At 36.6% G+C, this 19,020-nt stretch overlaps 1 protein-coding gene across 1 annotated transcript in view; it reads right to left on the bottom strand.

Moving 5' to 3' along the window:
- The window catches only part of LOC134655762 (uncharacterized), a 111,402-nt gene extending 92,810 nt beyond the window's left edge, over positions 1-18,592 (bottom strand). The window contains exon 1 of the mRNA XM_063511228.1: positions 18,078-18,592. The gene's annotated coding sequence lies outside the window, so the exon portion shown is untranslated. The remainder of the gene's footprint in view (positions 1-18,077) is intronic.
- Between the last annotated feature and the right edge of the window lie 428 nt (positions 18,593-19,020).

Here is a 19,020-nt window from a genome sequence, read left to right as displayed (position 1 = left end):
CTTCCAAAAACAAGAATCTAATTACAGACCGATACTGCTCTTTCCCCATTTTCACAATTTTAAGTTCACGCTTTCACTGAATCACTGTCAAATGAGAAAAAAACAAAAGAATGCTGTTTTTTTAAAAAAAATCCCACCTCTGATAAATGGCTTAAAACGATTGTATACATATTTTCGGCCCGTGATATTAATACATTTGGAAAACGGGTACTTATCAAACAGCCCTCGTATGTATACACATCATTTTACCGCTCCGCGCGCGCGTGTATAATACGTACCTACCTATTGTTACTTGTCTTCCTATAAACTACACCTTGTAGGTATAATATTAAATTCATAACAAAAACTAAATAAAAGCAGCAATTTATGAGAGTCCATCCAACCACTCCCATTATTGCTAATGCACAAAATGCAATGTCCATTAACGGGAAAGCTGACGGTATTGTGTCGTGGTCGGCAGCATACAGCACGTATAGCTGACAGTAGGTGAGTGTGTTGACGGTACGATAGATCTGATACGAGCAAGGCACCAAAAGTAGGTATTTCAAATAGATGGTCAGGCTTCGATAGATTACGTTATTTTTTTGTCGTTTGAATGTATTTTTTTAGTTTTAGTTGAAATTAGTCGGTAATAAAAACAGGATGTCTTTGACGACCGGTCTGGCCTAGTGGGTAGTGACCCTGCCTGTGAAACCGCGGTCCTGGGTTCGAATCCCAGTAAGGGCATTTATTTGTGTGATGAGCACAGATATTTGTTCCTGAGTCATGGTTGTTTTCTATGTATTTAAGTATTTGTATATTATATCTATCGTTGTCTGAGTACACACAACACAAGCCATCTTGAGCTTACTGTGGGGCTTAGTCAATTTGTGTAAAAATGTCCTATAATATTTATATATTTATGTCTACGAATTTCCCGTGTATTTTGTTTTGGTTACCTCTCGATAGGTATTTTGACGCAGTTTCATATACCTACCAATGCCATGTTCTCGGAATACCTAAAGTCTATTTTTTTTATTCGGTAGACTAAAATGACATTTCATAATATGAAATGTCATTTTAGTCTACCGAATAAAAAAATAGACTGTACAGACTATGTCTGTGTAGGTAAGTAAGACAATCATCAAGGTCGTATCAGAACGGTCTTGTTAGCTTGAAATCAAATTTTAATTGAATTAAACGGACCAATACGAGCAACCTGCCAGATGAGAAAATAACTATTTTAATAGTAGTGTATATTAATAAATTTATTTTCTTTTCCTTTTGTAAGAATTTGATATGTTTTCTGAAAGAGCTACGAATTTGTATGATTCCATGTACATATGTATATTTTCTAAATCAAATTTCTATTACACCTTATGTGTATAATTGCATGAATTCTATAGTCATTAAATTGTATTTTTTTTCCTTATTTTCTCGTAATGCATGTTAATTATAAGATGTAATTATTTTTGAAAAGATGTGTCCCGCCGAGTTTGTTGCCGGTCCCATATTGGGATACCCTCCTCCAATTGAGGGGGATTTAAATCTTCTCGGGGCAGAGATGTAGGGTTGGAGCCGGTCTATCTAGCTTTATATGACGTTCATAAGCGCATTGTAATTATGCCTACTTGAATAAACTATCTTTTATCTTTATCTTTAACTAATCCTTGAATTTAATTTTTTTATAAAGACTAGTCTTAATTGGAAAAGCAAAGCAAGGAAAGCGGAGCGAAGTTTTAAATACCTATTATTGGCTGACGGTCAAACACAGATTCTAGTTTTCATGTGTATTTACTGTAACTACCCAAAAGTTATGAACAAATTTAATATCCATAGTATTGGTAGGGAATGATTTGATCGATTACTGTTGGGTATTTTTTCGTGACTACAAAACTTTTTGGTTCAGGCGGAGTATGTCACTTTCTTAGGACGTCACATTCTGAGTTCGTCACTTTCTGACTTTGTCACTTTCTGAGATCGTCACATTCTGAGTTCGTCACTTTCTGATTTTGTCACTTTCTGAGATCGTCACATTCTGAGTACGACACTTTCTGAGGACGTCACTTTCTGAGTACGTCACTTTCTGAGAACGCCACTTTCTGAGGACGTCACTTTCTGAGTTCGTCACTTTCTGAGTTCGTCACTTTTTTAGCATAGGTACGATTTAACAGTATAATATACCTGCACGAAAGATGTATACTGCCAGCAACCAGATTAGCTGTTCGACATACGGTCGCTTTTATATCCTACATACCAATACCAATCTCTGTTTGCCTTACACCTGACTGGTAGAGAATTCCATTTGGCAAAACGTCCTATGTTTCGTGCAATAAAGTGAAAATAGAGAAATAAATAATAATAATAAAACAATCTAATTATGTTTCAATCAGAGTATTTAATTCAGAATAAGTACTTAGAAACTACAAGCACCAAAACATTTAGCCACAGATTGGAGTTAGGCCGGCAACAGCTTCGATTCAATACACATAAATGTATCGCACAGTAGGAACCATGATTTTATCATTCTCCGCTGTGATTAGCTCGTGAAGGTATCACGGCAAGCTCGCTGACACCAGTAGAAGGTCATAATTCTAACATATTTACATTTTAACGGACTGCCGCTCCTTTCGTGACAACATATTCTTTAGCATACCGCGTCTTCTGTCATGTCTCCATAAACTCAAACGTCTTTTTTTCTGATGATAGTGTAAATTTTGGATACCTATCTGCGTATAAAATCAGCATTGTAGTTTTGTTTCAGACAATATTTCTTCTCGTGTCATCTGTGGAGAATAGGCGTCAATGGATTTTTTCTTCAAAGCGTTGCCGAATTTCAGAATATATGTTCAGCCATCAATCACTTCTGCGTATAGAGTGATCCATACTCTCATAGTTCTCATGTTCTTTATTTGTTTGTTTTCTTCCTATATAGGTTACACGATGAATTTTTAAATTATTATTACATTATACTTTTAGCCTGACAATAGAAATCTAGCATGTCGCCGATTTGACAACGCTGATTTTTTTTCTATTTAAAATGCGAAACTACAAAAAGGTTATATATAGTTTGAGGACTGTCTCATTTCAAACATAGACAGAGATAATCATACTATCTTTGTCTTACTCTAGTACTAGCACCCAAAAGAAAAGGATGAGTATAGTTTGTATTGTTCTTATTTAATGACAAATTGGTTTAACCAACTATAATTTGATAATATGGTGCGCTAGCTTCGACCCGTGACTTCATCTGCGTGGAAATATGATGATAATAATTATAGCTGGTCAACCAAATCTTGTCAGTAAAAAAAGGCGCGAAATTCAAATTTTCTATGGGATGATATCCCTTCGCGCCTACATTTTTCAAATTTGCCGCCTTTTTCTACTGTCAAGATCTGGTTGACCAAGTATATGTCCTTCCCCGGGCCTCAAATCTTGGGGAACGAAAATTTGATTATTTTTGCGCTACGACGTACGGTTCAGCCCATCGACACCCCATACTATGATAACTTAGGAACGTACTTGTTACCAACGTTGAGGCATAGTAAATAATCTTATCGAATTAAAATGACTGCTGTTGCATTTTGGTAACACATACCATACTTGCTTTCAAACATAGACGTATTATACCTACTTTTCTTTAGGTTGGTATGATCGGTAAAACGTCTACCGTCATTCTAAATTGTCGTGAAAGCGGTTATGTTACGTGTTTATTTTTGTGTTTAGACCAAATAACTTTAGCTTTTAGTTAAATGGGGGGCAAATCTTTAAGAAAATGTGAAGTTTGTGGGGTCAGGCGTGTAAGGAAACTTACTTCTGATATATTTTTAGCAAGATTTCCCCTTGATTCAAACAGGTCGGTAAACTGATGTTTTTGTGCGATATTTTCATTTAGAGTCGTTACCAGATACTAATTTAATTAGTTTGGAGTAGTTTTTATCGTTTACAATCCTTGATTAAAACGAAAACATTCTGTGAATAGATTTTTCTTGTAAAAAACTAGGTAACCTAAGACACGAATAGTGTGCGAACAACTTATCGATAATCCCTTTATTTCAGATATCGACTATGGGTAAAGGTAACAGGTAATGAGGATTTGGAATATTTACTTATACAAAGGCTGAATGAAACTCCAACCTCTGAATATCTACAAGTGAATGAGCCTGACAGCTTTTTCCCTTTGTGGGAAGTTGGAGTTCACAGCCTTCACAGGCAAGACTCAGTGTTTGCAGGAGTGCTCTAATAGTAGTTTATGCAACAGTGATATAATAAGGGTTCTTAAAATTCAAGGGTCGAAGTTACAAAACGAGACGTAGTCGAGTTTTGTAAAAAAAGACCCGAGAATTTTAAGAACCAATTATGAGCTGTTGCATACATTACTTTTTCTATGACAGCTGCAGCAAAAAAAAAATTTAAAAAAAAGAGTTATTATTAAAAAAAAAGAGTTATTATTTAAAAAAAATTGAGTTATTATTTAAAAAAAAAGAGTTATTATTGTAAATGAAAACATACCTCTTTCAATCAAGATGATCGGAACTTGTATCTTTAAAAAAAATAAAGCAGTTGTATTATACTCATAAGATGACTGCTAGCAGTCATCTTATGAGCCTATAGACAAAGCATTCAAATGACATTGCTTTAGATATCACTGTCAGTCATTTAATTGACACATTTAAGTGCTGGAGTAGAAAAAAGTAGATTGTAGCTTTAGTTACGTTCATAAGCGTATTGTAATATGCCTACGTAAATATAAAACTATTTGTATCTTATCTTTATTATGTAAAATAAAATTATTTTTATATTTTGCATTTATTTTATTAATCCACCTGATTTTCAATATTTACTTTTACAGTAGTACAGTACAACAGCACGTATCGCACATTTATCGATATCGATAAACAGTAGGTACCGGAAGTGTCGAGCCCTAGCGTTGTTTTTTTTTGTGTTGGCAGTATTGACATGTATTTGGTGTGTTGGCACAATGTACGTTCTTAATTCGGTTTAAGGCTTGTTCGAGAGTGCCGACTCTTAAAACGTAGTGATTTAATACTCTTTGGTACGGTTTAGGAGATACAGCATTATAAAGTTTTTTTTTGTTTTTTTTTTCTTTTTTGTTTTTTTTTTTTATATTAATTAGGGGTTTCTTACAGAGGAATGAACATTTTATTATTTTTGCACTACGACGCACGGTTTAGGAGATACAACCCATAAACCTTTTTCATTCTTTTTTATTTTTTTCTTGTTTTTCGTGTTTTTTAAACATCATTTAAGGGTTTCAAAGGGGAACGAAAATTTGATTATTTTTGCGCTACGACGCACGGTTTAGGAGATACAGCATTATAAAGTTTTTATTTTGTTTATTTTTTATTTTTTTTGTGTTTTATTTTCAAATATTAATTAGGGGTTTCTTACAGAGGAATGAACATTTTAATATTTTTGCGCTCGGTTTAGAAGATACAACCCTATAAACATTTTTCTTTCTTTTTTTTTCGTGTTTTTTAAATATTATAAGGGGTTTCAAAGGGGAACGAAAATTTGATTGTTTTTGCGCTACGACGCGAAGGACCTAATTATTGTTTATAAATCATCATCATCATCATTATATTTCCACGCAGATGAAGTTGCGGGTCGAAGCTAGCGCAAGGTGAACCAGGATCTATTGAGGGTGCGCCATGTTGCGGAATTTCACTGGAAATAATTTTTTCATACTACACTGAATTGTCACCCTATACATGAGAATAACAGCGCCCTCTTGACAATTATCATATATTACTGGTCAGGCTATACAGTCCGTTAACTCTGATGACCTTCGGATTTTAGAAAGATACTTACATCGGGTATCGGCGGTAACACGCGAAGGTGATACTGCTATTCTGCTTTCTTACTCACTCACAAAAAGTTTTAAACTTACCGCAAAAAGTTAGGGATACCTATTGTCTCAATGTAAAATAAGCCCTAATTTAATGACGTTATGCTTAATATTTGGTTGATGACTATATTGCTATTTGACTTTTTGTCATATTCTATATAAAATAGAATCAGAATTTGAAAACAGAACGTCACACCGTCATTTACTACTTCTGGCTGAAATTATATAGAGTGGTAATAACAGTCACATTTTTTTTGTAGGTAAGTAAGTATATTTTATAGTTTGTGTTTTTTATTTTATCTTTAGTTTTAATTCAAATTTACTTTAAAATAAAAGAATAAATTAAAACAATAATTTTAAATTTAATTTGTAAATATACAGTAAGTACTTAAAAGTAGTGTTGAGTCGCTCACTCGTGAGGCACCTCATTTGTACCACTCATTTTGTTAATTTGTCGCAGTACTTCGTACCGCAAAAATGTCTTACTTCACTTCTCTATTCATTCACACACGTCAAATTTCAAAAAAACTCTTATCCGTTCAAATTCACTCGCGAGTCTCGCGACCCTCAAAACTCATACACTCCTCACAACTCACAAGAGAGTCACTGGATCGCGCGAGGCGCTAGGTGCTCGCGTGCGTAAAGGAAGTGATGAATACATAAATATGTATATACATGTCGGAGCGAGACACCAGAAAGACGTATTGCAGCATTACAGTTCATAGTTAGACGCCTGTATAAAATCGATTAGCAATGTTTGGCGTATTGTTGAACTAAATGACAGGTAGAAGGCCTTGGAACGTCAAGATGACGTAGTATCTTGAGTGAACGTAGGCACGAGCAGGCATTTTTGTCGTTATGTTGGTAGACTGGTCAGGCAGGTTTACCAACTTGAATTGGAGGCGGGAGCGGTTGGCTCCGCCGATGGAACTGGCTTCTTTCTTCTTGATCGGACCGCGCTAGAGATCGGACGTTAGCCAAGCTCGTGCCTAATTCGCTACGTTCCTGAAGGCTTATACCTGAAGGATTATTCTGAAAGCTTATAGATTCTCACGTTCTTTAACCGTTTAGCTAAGTGTTTTATTCCAAGTGTTATTTTGATTTCTTATGTGCCATTAGAAACTTACTTTTGTAAAATAAAGATTTAAACGATTTCATGTGATCTTTTTATTTTAAATAAAATCATTTTAGAATAGTGATTGGTCGTTTTGATAATTTAGTACTGAAATATAGTAGGCACTAGTATGGTTAACAAGTCTGAATGTTTATTTCATGCGTGGGTAGCATACCTACTATTTTGGCTGTGAAGTAATACATCTAGGTACTACCCCCACGCGCCCACCGCCATTAGGACCGTCCGTCGCCGATATCAGCAAGTGGGATGGATGCGGAGTTTCATGTATTGCTTACACAGCCACCTGGGAGCGTGGTGTATTTCTGGTGACCTACATTCCATAATCTGGACACGTGGTAAATGGTAAGCTCACGTGTCTAACCTTCATTGAAAGGTGAGTGCAATTCATTGTTATTTGGCGAGAATTATTGTGAAATTGTGAATTATAATTGGGGCTGTCGAACAGAGGGCCTACCGCGAACCACGTTCGACGTGTTGCCTCCCTGTCACACTTACGTACGAATTTACAAGTGCGACAGAGAGGCAACACGTCGAACGTGGTTCGCGGTAGGCCCTCAGACTGGTCGTGACGTGACGTCATGTCTGGTATCGCCACGTTTCTTTATAATTAATTTTTGTAATCCATTTAAATCGAAGCGATCTTGAGTTATTTTGATTTGAAATCCATACTGTTAATTAAAACCACGTATTAGCTATCACAACGTGATATTATTTCATCGCTCACTTGTGAATCTACCCTCAATAATTGATTTGAACATACAATTAATTTTTAAAATCCATTTAAATCTAAGTGATCTTAAGTTATTTTGGTATGAAATCCATATTGTTAATTAAAATCAAATATTGGCTGTCGCGACGTGATATTATTTCATCGCTCACTTGTGCATCTACCCTCAAAAAATATTTTTTTTTATGAAAATACAATGCACCGTTAGAAATTGATCCTGCTGATTTGCCAATGCATAGGATTATGTAATCTTTACCCTGTAACGTTTAGTAATTAATAAAATTGCGACAAATTATTGCTCGTAATGCCGTGATAGATCACAAATCGTGCACACTATGGAAACATGAGCTACGCATATGAAAATTAATGTTACAGTGTCCTGCAGCCAGAGCCGAGCGAACTTTGCAGACACCATTACGCCCGTGACACAGAAGCAGCTGTGCAGTATCTTAGTGCTGGAGATTTGGAAATAAAAGGACAGGTTTCGTTCTAATTGTTTATTAGTGAATTTTATTTTGAGTGTAATGGCGAAGCATAACAGTCGAACGTAACTAATAAGCTGTCACTTTTCGTATTAGCCCATTTTACCGTGTTACTTATTTTTGGAACACACGTGTTTGTTCATAGAAGGAAATAAAACGAACTCATTGAAGTTTAAATTTTATTCTGAGATTTTTGAAGTCCCGTATACATTGGAAACATGGTTTTTGTGACCGCTACCTTGCATTTCATAAACCTTTTGAGTTTAGCCTGCATACATGATAAACCTGATACCGTGCAAATGATGATTTCAGTAACACCCAGCTATGTTGAACCACATCGTGTCTCTCGCAATCTGCCGCAGCAACGGCAACGGCAAGCGGAAAGGATCAGCCTCCGTGCTTGGGTTGGACCTCACCGCCACCACCTTTGACTTGGTCGCGTGCATCATACTTTATTAAGCTGGTGAGCAGTTCCCATTTCGTTGGGATTATTTTGAGATGTCTTACATCTGTTTAGAACTCTTGAGCGAGTTTCTGTTGTAAAAGCTAAAGTAAAAAGCGATTTTCAGTTATTTTGATCAGTAAAGTTCAGTTTCAGTCGATCAGTTGACGCTGATAGTGTCAGTAATTCCGAGTTACATGATTGTAACGCCTGTGTTTATTTTCTTTTCGGGATTCACTCTTAACAATTTTTTGTGCTTTCGATGGACTGAAAGCTTGTACTTTCGTAGGACTGAAATTATGCCCGATGGACTGGGCACTACTGTTTTGCTTTCAATAGACTGAAGGCACGCCCGATGGACTGGGCAATACTGTCATGCTTTCGATGGACTGAAGGCATGCCCGATGGACTGGGCAATACTGTTTTGCTTTCGATGGACTGAAAGTACGCCCGATGGACTGGGCACTAGTGTTTTGCTTTCGATGGACTGGGTATTGTTTAGTGACCGCATCAGAAGTGCCGGAGCATGTAAGAGGTGCACGTGGTCTGCTTTTTATGTGCAGAATGCTCTTTGCGAGGAGTAGCACTTACGCGGCTGAGATGGTTACTTCTGACGAGGGTCTGGTATCTGCCGAAGGACTGGCAATGCACCGAAGGACTGGTGTTGTTTTGTTAAAAATGAATTCCTGTTTATGTACTGTGTTCATATGAGTGAAATTGAAACTATCAATTCAGAATGTTATTTATTTTAAGATGTCTTACAAAAATTTAGATCACATATGACCAATTTTTTTTTTAATGCTAGATAATTTCCCCGTAAATTGATATTGATGACAATAGTAGTGATACTGTCGAGCAATGAATTAGAGCTGTTGTGATTTGTGTTTTGATGTTTGGGATTGTTCTGTTTTTACATAAATTTGAGAGTATCCGCCAGATGGATGGTTGTTTATTGGAGTGTATCCGTTAGATAGCGGCGATGATTACTGATGATTATTTTTATTTAGTCGTTGCTCGATGGACTATTTTTGACTTGAGAATTGAGGATTGTTAAAGTAATTTTGAACAATAATTTTTTCTGGTTCGATTGATAACAAAGTTTGATTTTAATAGTAATTTGAGTGAGACCCAATTTATTGGTCAGGAATGACCGAGCGATGAGATACTGTGCTGTATGTTTTGTTACAGAATCAAATACACCCACACACGAGGACGTGTGTAGCGCAGGACGGCCGTGTCGGAGCGAGACACCAGAAAGACGTATTGCAGCATTACAGTTCATAGTTAGACGCCTGTATAAAATCGATTAGCAATGTTTGGCGTATTGTTGAACTAAATGACAGGTAGAAGGCTTTGGAACGTCAAGATGACGTAGTATCTTGAGTGAACGTAGGCACGAGCAGGCATTTTTGTCGTTATGTTGGTAGACTGGTCAGGCAGGTTTACCAACTTGAATTGGAGGCGGGAGCGGTTGGCTCCGCCGCTGGAACTGGCTTCTTTCTTCTTGATCGGACCGCGCTAGAGATCGGACGTTAGCCAAGCTCGTGCCTAATTCGCTACGTTCCTGAAGGCTTATACCTGAAGGATTATTCTGAAAGCTTATAGATTCTCACGTTCTTTAACCGTTTAGCTAAGTGTTTTATTCCAAGTGTTATTTTGATTTCTTATGTGCCATTAGAAACTTACTTTTGTAAAATAAAGATTTAAACGATTTCATGTGATCTTTTTATTTTAAATAAAATCATTTTAGAATAGTGATTGGTCGTTTTGATAATTTAGTACTGAAATATAGTAGGCACTAGTATGGTTAACAAGTCTGAATGTTTATTTCATGCGTGGGTAGCATACCTACTATTTTGGCTGTGAAGTAATACATCTAGGTACTACCCCCACGCGCCCACCGCCATTAGGACCGTCCGTCGCCGATATACATAAAAAAAATGTCGCTGTTGGAATTAATAGAATAGTCGACGCTGAAAATATGCTAGTACCTCACCTCATTTGAAGTAAGACATTGTAACACCTCATTTTAGAAAATGAGGTACTCATACAAACTCATTTTAAATTGATGTCCTACCCATCACTACTTAAAAGTCACATATTTTAATGAATTTAAATATTTACTTACCTACTAGTTATGGTGGTATTAACTACTCTATACAAGGTGGTACAAACCTCGATGTCCAAAAATTTTTTTTAGATTCTTCACTACGTGGGCTATCAGATTACTAATTTGGGAACTTTCCACCTCGGTTCCTTTGACCGGCGACTCTGTCAAATTATGATGTTATTATGGTGTTAAGGTCCCTTTTTAGAGTTTTTCGTTAATAACTCTTGAACGGTGGCCCGTAGCAAAAAATGTTCTACTACATAAGTAATCCATATAAAATTTCCTACAAAAAAGATTCAGTACACTTTTTCGCTAGGATCAATGTTTTAAAATATATTAAAGTGGGAAAGTCACGTATAATTTATGCTAAGGTTGTTATTTTTTAGTTTTTCGTAAATAACTCGTAAACGGTAGCCCACAGCAAAAAATTATCTTTTACGTAAATAATCTATTTGAGATTTCTTATAAAATAAATGCTACTTTTTTCGCTAGGATCAACATTAAAAAATATATTTTCTATTTTCTATTACGCGATTACGTCCGATTTTACCCGAAAAACGAATTTCATTCTGAGAGTTAACGGACTGTAAGTATAGTTGGTCAAACCAATTTGTCATTAAATAAGAACAATACAAACTGTACTCATCCTTTTCTTTTGGGTGCTAGTACTAGAGTAAGACAAAGATAGTATGATTATCTCTGTCTATGTTTGAAATGAGAGAGTCCTTTGACAAACTACTTATATATAACCTTTTTGTAGTTTCGCATTTTAAATAGAAAAAAAATCAGCGATGTCAAATCGGCGACATGCTAGATTTTTATTGTCAGGCTAAAAGTATAATGTAATAATAATTTAAAAATTCATCGTGTAACCTATACATATAGGAAGAAAACAAACAAATAAAGAACATGAGAACTATGAGAGTATGGATCACTCCATACGCAGAAGTGATTGATGGCTGAGGCTGAACATATATTCTAAAATTCGGCAACGCTTTGAAGAAAAAATCCATTGACGCCTATTCTCCACAGATGACACGAGAAGAAATATTGTCTGAAACAAAACTGCAATGCTGATTTTATACGCAGATAGGTATCCAAAATTTACACTACCATCAGAAAAAAAGACGTTTGAGTTTATGGAGACTGGAGACATGACAGAAGATGCTGAAGAATATGTTGTCATGAAAGGAGCGGCAGTCCGTTTAAATGTAAATATGTTGGAATGACCTTCTACTGGTGTCAGCGAGCTTGCCGTGATGCCTTCACGAGCTAATCACAGCGGCGAATGACAAAATCATGGTTCCTACTGTGCGAAACATTTATGTGTATTGATTGAATCGAAGCTGTTGCCGGCCTAACTCCAATCTGTGGCTAAATGTTTTGGTGCTTGTAGTTTCTAAGTACTTATTCTGAATTAAATACTCTGATTGAAACATAATTAGATTGTTTTATTATTATTATTTATTTCTCTATTTTCACTTTATTGCACGAAACATAGGACGTTTTGCCAAATGGAATTCTCTACCAGTCAGGTGTAAGGCAAACAGAGATTGGTATTGGTATGTAGGATATAAAAGCGACCGTATGTCGAACAGCTAATCTGGTTGCTGGCAGTATACATCTTTCGTGCAGGTATATTATACTGTTAAATCGTACCTATGCTAAAAAAGTGACGAACTCAGAAAGTGACGAACTCAGAAAGTGACGTCCTCAGAAAGTGGCGTTCTCAGAATGTGACGTACTCAGAAAGTGACGTCCTCAGAAAGTGTCGTACTCAGAATGTGACGATCTCAGAAAGTGACAAAGTCAGAAAGTGACGAACTCAGAATGTGACGTCCTAAGAAAGTGACATACTCCGCCTGAACCAACTTTTTATTTTGTGACTGATCTTCTAACTTGGTAACAACTGAGATTTTATTATTTATATTTGAGCAATAGAAAATTGTGATCAATTTATTATTTTGCACACTAATTGACATTAATATGGTTATAAATTTTGAGACCGTTTTGAATAATTCGACGAAAAATTTATTTGTAGGGAATAGATAATAATTATAATACATATGTGACCAATATTCGCGACAGAAAATATATTTGCGGTTTTGGTACAGTCAGCAACAAATAGATAATGACTTACAAAGTGACCAAATATAACACAACCTTATTTATATGATAACAAAGGTGTGTTACGATATATTTGGCCACTCTGGTCGTCACTATCTATTTGATGCTGACTTTACAATAGCGTCATAAGCGATATTGTAAGTATCACGTCTCTGACACTCCATTATTCTTACTTAGAGAAGAAGTTCATATCATAGTACGGTCAAGGAATTTAATTTAAGTACCTTGTACCTTTTGTACCTTGTCACAGTGACAGTAGCAAGCGGTCCCTAGTGACTTTCATATTGATTGTCACTGCGACAAGGCACTACATGGTACTGAAATTAATTTTTTTGACTTTACTGCTGTTGTTTTTTCAATTAATGCTGATAGCACGTGTAACGAACCGGGCGGTAAATTAAACCGGTCAATTACAAACGTCCACGAGCATGCTGACGGTATTGTTTTGTGGCCGTCTGTAACAGGTACAAATAGATAGCTGCTGACCGTACCACGTGTACACCCGGTCCGGTGCAAGTGGTAAATGAAAAGCGAGAATATTACAAATATCAATACTGGTATTCTCGTACCTACGGCTTTCTGTCGGATACATGTAGCTGCTGACGGTACCGCGTGTAGTGAGTTGGTGCAAGTAGCGAATAAAAATTACAAATGTCCGTGAGATTGTTAACGGTACTGTCTTGTGTACTTTTGCGACAGTATCGTGGGGTTAAGGTTACGGATGTACAAGTAAGAAGTTGGGAAAGTTCTCGGAAATATAAGGAAAAATACATAGGAACTTAAAGAAACTTTCATTTTGGAAACGGAAAATTTCGATGCCTATACAAAAGTTTCCAAAATGTTTCGATGTGGAAAATTCGTAATTTAGGAGACTTTCTGACGGCACATCATTACTTTAGTTAATCATCATTAATGTTGTGATGACGATGTCCTCCCAGACGTATCCGTCGACGGTGACCGTCGCCGGATTAATGTTGTACCACAGAACAAGTTAGAATGGCGATGCGAGCAGGGTACGTGTCGCCGCCGGTTATGAGCAAACGCTCGCATGCTAATACTCGCCCGCGCTGACCGAAAAACGTAAACATGCCTTTTGCGCCACAATAACGTTCAGATTAAGAAGCCAAGCATCAAATCTGTCTAAAGGAGGCGTATCCATTCACCAGGCACACAAGTTTTTTACTACCGTTGCGCGAGTGTTAGTAAATGTGGAGAGGAACGAGCGGCGACACCGGTTCCGATACTAACTGCGCGCGATAGCCGTTCTAACCTGACGCTCGTGATCAGTGTTGGCAACATTAATGCAATTGACCAAATTGAAATGGTTTCAATTTGTAATGGTTAATGGTCAATTGCAATTAACGTTCGGCCAACACTGCTGTTGATGGACACTTCGTTATTAATTCAAAGATCATTCTTTAAAAAATAACTATTACTTTCTTGGACCCTTTGGACCACCATTGGACCCTTGTCCATTACTGGTACCTAACTGCTGCCGTCAACTTACATTAATAGTTACGGATTTCGAACAGTAATTTGCTACACACTTTTGAGGGACAATTCATTAACCTAATTGCAAAGACCTTAGAGTCTCAAGAACCCTCAAAAAGCCGTTCGTACAATCAACATTATGCTGTCATTCGTTGGTGCAGAGTTAATTTAGACGGACTCCATACCTAATAGAAAATCTCTTATAACTTGAGGCACCCCTCAATTCAGACGACCACAGACATGACAACAACTCCGCGTAATTCAATTGTGAAATTCATATAAATTAAAAAAAAAGGAGCCAGACTGCCGTATTCGAACTTCAAGATATTCACAAGAGACGACACGTACTAGATCCATTTTAGATACGTTATAGTTTAGATTTCAACTAGTTCTCTTTTGCAGCGCAATACGGGCAACCAATGTCACTTTTACGATAGATCGTGTTAGATATCTATTAGATGTGAATTAGATCTCTAAGTAATATCTTATGGAAATCGTTCAAGAGTATCTCCAGAATCGCGGAAATGTCAAATTTGACAGGTTAGATTTGGGTTAGATCTTAAACATATAGTTATCGTATCTTGGCGATGTCTAAAAGATATCTAATAGATGTCTATTACAAAATCTGAATCGGGCCCAAACAGAGCGAGATAAAATAATTCGTAAGTTCGCCTAGATATAGGTATGTTCGCCTGGAACGTTGAAATACAGTTACTAAGGGTTCGTTTTAAGGCGATTGAATTAGTTTTAGGTGATTTCAGCAATGGTGAGAATATTTTCTTATTACCGTAAAATGGGGTGAGTAGGGTTTGCGGGGAGAGTTGGGTTATGAATGGGGAGAGAAGGGATGAAAGGGGGGTGAGATGGATTTTTAAGCCTACTGCTACAAAAATAATGTATTCCAATTTAAAATGGAGCTATAGTTAATACTCATAATAAAAAAAAATCGATCCAACAATCTTCCAAAATCACCTTTGTATGAAAACCACACTTCACTTCACATTTCACCCCATATACGAGGGACTACAGGGTGAGGTGGGTTTTCCTGTTTATCGTCAAAGCTATGAAATGGAACTACCCAAAATAAAATAAAAACTAAAATACAAACGTCCGGAACACTTATTATATACTGTATATACACCATTCAGTTTGCATATGTAAAAATAAAATTTGAATGTCAGTTTTGCGCCTACTCACCCCATTTTACGGTATATTATCAACATCATCATCGTCCTAGTGTTATCCCGGCATTATGCCACCTTATATCAATCACTACCTACATAGTATAAAACAAAGTCGCTTCCTGCTCTCTGTCTGTCTGTATGAATGCTTAGATCTTTAAAACTAGGCAACGGATTTTGATGCGGTTTTTTAAATAGATAGAGAGTTTCAAGAGGAAGGTTTATGTATAATTTGTTAACCCGTGCAAAGCCGGGGCGGGTCGCTAGTATACCTATATAATTAAAACGCATATTTTTACTGATTTCCAAGTGATATTTACCATTAGCCTGATTCAGGCATGTATGTATGTGTGTAGTAACTGTATGTAGCTGCACAGAATAAATAATAGTACTAAGTACAGAAGTCTCACTCTCTAACAAAACGCGTCTGTTACGATCAGCACAGATATGGCCGCTAGGTGGCGACAGCGCCACGCGTGGCTTATGACTTTCCCCAAAATTTACCTGTAGCAAAGCGACGAAATCGCGGAGTGAGACACGCCTGGTAGCTGCGCCACGTGTCGGCGATGGTCCCGCCCCGCTGAAACACTTTGCCAAATTACTCCTAATTTATTTCGCTACTTTCTGCTGCGAATGCGAAAAGAAAGAGAATAATAATATAATACTTGTAAAGATCAATGCACGCGCTTATTCGACATGTTTTGACGGCTAATGATATTACAGTCATCAGATTATTGACTGTACGAACAAAAATGCTTTCGTTTCAGCTTTAAAAAAACATACCCCCTTCGTTTACGTTCTTCGAGTACGTAAAAACTAAGGTATACGAATTTGGAATGAAACCTATTTACGAAAATCGTGTATGTACATTATTTACAAACTAAAATATGTATGTATATATCAGTGGCAGCATGTTAAACACGCTAATTTGGCAAGCCGGAGTAATAGGGCAATTTTTTGTATAGATCGAGTTTCTAATTAAATATATCAACTTAGCTTCTGCCCGCGACTTGGATTGCGTGGAATGACGATGATTAATGATGATAATTGATACTCGTAAAAACGATGTCCTTCCTCGGGCCTCAAACTATCTCAGCGGTTTAAGCGTGAAGAGGTGAGAAATACTTAGGGCCACTTGCACCATTCACTGACCCGGGCTTAACCGGTTAAACCTGGAGTTACCATGGTTACCAGTAAACTAGTACAATTTGACACGCAGTTAACGGTTTAACCGGTTAACCCCGGATTAGTGGGATGGTGCAAGTCGCGCTTAGATAGGCAGAATAACTTTGACATAATTATAATATTTGTAAAGAAGTATTACCAAGTACCTAGCTTAGACAAATGAAAATCGAGCTTTATAGACGCTCCGCCACTAATAGATTTATTGCTCGTTTAAATAGGATATCCACCGCTGGGCACGAACGTGTGATAGGGGTTAATTTGGGGAAACTGATGTACCTACTTGTAATTAGTGACATACTTAACTCTTACTCGATTTCAAACCTAAATTAGTTTGGTAATGAAACAATCCTTATTAACAATAACAATATTTTTATTCATATATTTTTTTTCTAGAATAGAGCTTAAGGGCTAAGTAATTATGAGGGAATCTTACGTCCTACAAGCTCAATATGTAGGTACTATCGATATTTGACGACGGTATAATTACCGGCAAAGTATATTGTGAATAGGGTATAATAATTACTTAACTATCGAGCAAATAAATATGTACGGGTTAATATTAATGAACGGTGCTCAATTATAGGTAATGCAATTATAACGTAGTCGTACACGTCAAATACAAATAAGTAAATTATTTCACTCAATTTACTTATGTACCTATGTATATTCGACAGCTTTGGTAAATAGAGGTGTAGATTGATGGTACATATAATATACGCACACTTTACAGTTTAAACCCTGAGTTTTATATTTTCGTGCTAAATAAATTTATATTTTTAATGGAAATAAACTTTAATCAGGCGTGTCTCACTCCGCGATTTCGTCGCTTTGCTACAGGGAGCTAAAAGTACATCCGTTCGGCCCCAATTTTGGGGAAAGCCATAAGCCGCGCGTGGCGCTGTCGCCACCTAGCGGCCATATCTGTGCTGATCGTAACAGACGCGTTTTGTTAGAGAGTAAGTCTTCTGTACTTAGTTCTATTATTTATTCTGTGCTTTAAGTATGAATTCTCATGGCCTACTTAAATAAATTACCTACCAACCGAATTTTCCGTTCCAATAAGTTTCTAGGTATACTTAAACAATCTTACGAATCTATCGTCTCTAACATTAATTTCAAAATCTTAAGATATTTTTTTCTGTCATCATCACGAATAAATATTTAATATTTTTTTATAATAATTATTATATACCTACTAAATCGACTACTTCAAGCCAGGTTTTACGGGTCTCATAGATACTTACGCCCTATAAACCTATGTTAATAAAAACCTTATACTTAAGACAACATTGCCAAACAACAAAAATCTAGTCTAAGTACTATAAACCTAGGCTAACATATACACGAACCTTAAGTACACGGCTTACAGTCGCCGTCTGGCCGTTTCAACGATACCCATCGCGCGAAAAACAATTAAAAAAAAAAAACAAATTCAAAATTTAAATATTGAACTGTATATCGGTCACTGCACTATTATAAAAAAAGTTTATCACATGTGTAAAGTGAAGGAGGTCGGATAGTAGCGCGGTCGGCGGAGGTTGTTTAGCGACTAGTCGGGACGTCGGTCGGGCCTCGGGTGCACTCGGACACAGTCGGGTGTCTCCGGGGCTCTAGCCCTTTCTGACTAGGACGGGGAGTCCATCAGGGTGAGTAATGGTTTTATAGTCAATTTTGATGCTCAATTTAGTGATCTGATAAAAATGCATTACTGTTGCGTTCGCGAGATAGGATTAGGAGTTAGGTTGTCGCTCCGTTTAAACGCTTTGCTTATAAAAGTGGCTTTTAGCGTCGGGAAAATATGGAAAATAAGCTCTCGTTTTTCTTGGGATTTAAAGAATGAAGACAGGTCCATTCACAGGAATTGGTATGATAAATGAATATTTTTTTACGCAACAATACTGAGAATTAAGATGACAGCAAATGAAAGATGTCATTTTGTTCAGTTAATTTTCATTCGTGTCAGTTTTGTTCAGTAGGCTTGTATAGTTCGTTTTTTTAGCATTAGAAAAAAGGTAAACAATCTTGATGTGTCTTTTAATTGAAAAACATGTTTTAAAAATAAGTCACGGCAAATATGTAACAATTATGAATCTAATACGATCATTTATATTCTTCTGCTTTCATAAGTATAAGTTACTGATTTTTAAAAAGCGCTTTTCAATTAAAAGACATGTCAAGATCGCTTACCTTCTTTCTAATGCTAAAAAAAACGAACTATAGGTAGTGCTTTCCAAGTAAAGTAAAAATGTGGGTATTAGGTTGATAAATTAGATTAATCGCTGTCTGTATTTG

This window comes from Cydia amplana, chromosome 17, assembly GCF_948474715.1.
Source record: "Cydia amplana chromosome 17, ilCydAmpl1.1, whole genome shotgun sequence".
Lineage (NCBI taxonomy): Eukaryota > Metazoa > Arthropoda > Insecta > Lepidoptera > Tortricidae > Cydia > Cydia amplana.
Note: the sequence above shows the minus strand (reverse complement) of the source record. Positions and strands in the feature narration are given on the sequence as shown.